This window comes from Octopus bimaculoides, chromosome 14 (genome assembly GCF_001194135.2).
Source record: "Octopus bimaculoides isolate UCB-OBI-ISO-001 chromosome 14, ASM119413v2, whole genome shotgun sequence".
NCBI classification, from domain to species: domain Eukaryota; kingdom Metazoa; phylum Mollusca; class Cephalopoda; order Octopoda; family Octopodidae; genus Octopus; species Octopus bimaculoides.
The window spans coordinates 17,995,066-17,997,717 of NC_068994.1; positions in this window are offsets into that span (position 1 = coordinate 17,995,066).

Genomic DNA, 2,652 nt, shown 5'->3' on the forward strand with positions numbered 1-2,652 from the left:
GCAGTGATGGGGGCCAAACGCACTCACACACACACACACACACACACGATGGGCTTTTTTCAGTTTCCATTACAAAATCTACTCACAAGGCTTTGGTCTGTTTGAGGCTGTAGTAGAAGACACTTGCCCTAGGTGCCATGCAGTGGAACTGGACCCAGAACCATGTGGTTCAGAAGCAAGCTTCTTACCACATAGCCATGCCTGTATATTTATGCTTGGGTATATATACATATGCATTGTGTGTGTACATATTTATCACTTACCTAGGTAGAGATTAGTGACAGATAGATACATTGGCAGATAGTATTGTAATTTATTTTCAAACAGTAGCTTATTGATGTAGGTTACATCTTCAGAGTTTGCATAAATTGCAACATCTTGGTGTTTCACCTGCATCCCTATCTGTTTTTCACATCAGATATTTTATTGTTATTTCCTGTTTCTGGATTGCATAATCATAACATTTACAATGCAAGCTAAGATACTAATGTTTGGTTCATGATAGAAAAGTTTGATTTCAATGTTACTATCACTTAGAAATTTTCTTAACAACACTGCCATTCATGACATTCACTAATAAAGAACAGAAAGCCTTTATTTGATGTTCTGTCACAACTTCCTTAGCAATGTTTATCTGGTCATCAGTTACAGAATACTTTTGAAAGGATTCTTTTCCAACTCTCTCATGTTACTTGTCTTGCACGTGCAGCATGTGTGTGTATGTGTGTGTGTGTGTGTGTGTAGTTGTTTTATATTATAGATGTATGTATGTCTGTGTATGTGCGAATATGTTTGCATGTGAGTGAATGTATGTATATGTATATTTTGTATGCTTGTGTGCGTAATTATATGTATATGTGTATGAATGCATCCATGTATGTATATATGTATGTACATAATGTGTCTATATGTAAGTACATATGATTGCATATATGCATGATTGTATGTATATATGATTTCTCTTCTTGAATAGGAGTTTTAAGGTTCATTTTGTTAAACCACCTGCTTGGAGATAAGTTTCTTGCTCTCTTCATCATCTTTCATACAACCATCCATCCATCATTTAATTCTATGAATGCTTTGCAGATTATTATTGTCCTAGATATTATAATCAAGTATGAAATGTAGGAGTATAGGAGAATGCTACAAATCTCTTACCAGGATCATCGGGCAAATGAGTTGGTGTTATATCAAGGAGGTGAAAGACGACTCCTGAACACTGTGAAAAAATTGCAAGCTCATCTATTTTGGCAATATTCAAAGAAGCTGAGGTCTGGAAAACATTACCATGGAAGGAAGAGTATAGAATAGTAGATCAAGAAGCAGACAAAAAATGCAATGGATGGACAATATCACAAGATGGTTGGGCAAGAATGGCAAGGCAGCTGGTGAAATCGCTCTTAATCAGGAAGACTTCCATTGTAGTGTCATCAATGCGATACAGGGCATGTGATATATGATGATAACAAGTATGTGAATTATGAGCTATATTCTTTCTCCAAGTATTCAAGTTGAACCATCCATTGATGGTGAAGTGATCCATATATTGTCACTCCAGTAATAATTGATATAAAACTGAAACTGTATTTTGGAATCCTGATTTATAAATTCCTCATAAATAGTCTGTAGATACCTTTTCTCCCCCTGTATTTTTCTTATCAAATTTTTTGTCAAATCAATTGCTTCTGCATATGTGAATATGTATTATATGTGTGTGTGTATGTGTGTGTGCAAGTGAACCTATGTACTATACATATACTACATGCACTATATGCATAGCACACGTACCATGTATATAATGAATGCATGTTTCTGCATATATGTATGCATATATATGCATATATGTACATATATGTGTATATATATGCATATATACGCGTATATATATGCATATATATATATATGTATATATGTGTATATATATATATATATATGCATATATATGTATATGTTTTATATCTCTTTATTCTATTCTTTTTCTTTACACAATATCTTCATGAGACTTTTTTCTAATAAACGTTTTAGTTCTGAGTTTAACGTCTAATATTTTTAGTTTAAACTATAGTACCGTTGAGATAAGTATTACTTCTATCTTTATTAATTTAACCTAAATCTTCATTAAAATTTTATTTTAAATGAATGATTCGTTAAGATTAGTTTTGCATATAATATTTCTGTTAGTTTATATTACAATAAATGTAAAGTTAATTATGGCTCATTTATAATTTTGATATTTTTAATAATATTTTTCTATCTTAATATAATAAGTATTTTTATATACATTCATTTGTTATTTATTGTTGGTTGATATATACATTCTTTTATTATTATTGTTGTTGTATTTTGACCTGAAGATTAGGTGTATTTTTGAAGAGAATTGATTTTCGATTGTTTTAATTGATTTGAATATTTTTTATTTTCTATTTGAAAATTTAGTTATGAAACACGTGTAATCATTTTATTATCATTATCTTATGATATTTACTTTGTATTATATTATACTTATTTATCATGCATTTACTTATTAATTTCTCTATATGTGACTGTGGATTTTCATGGATTAGTTCATGAACTTTGGTTCTTTTCTCTAAAACTATATATTTATATTTTATACTGTGAAATTTAATTTCATTTTAATTTTTAATAAATTGA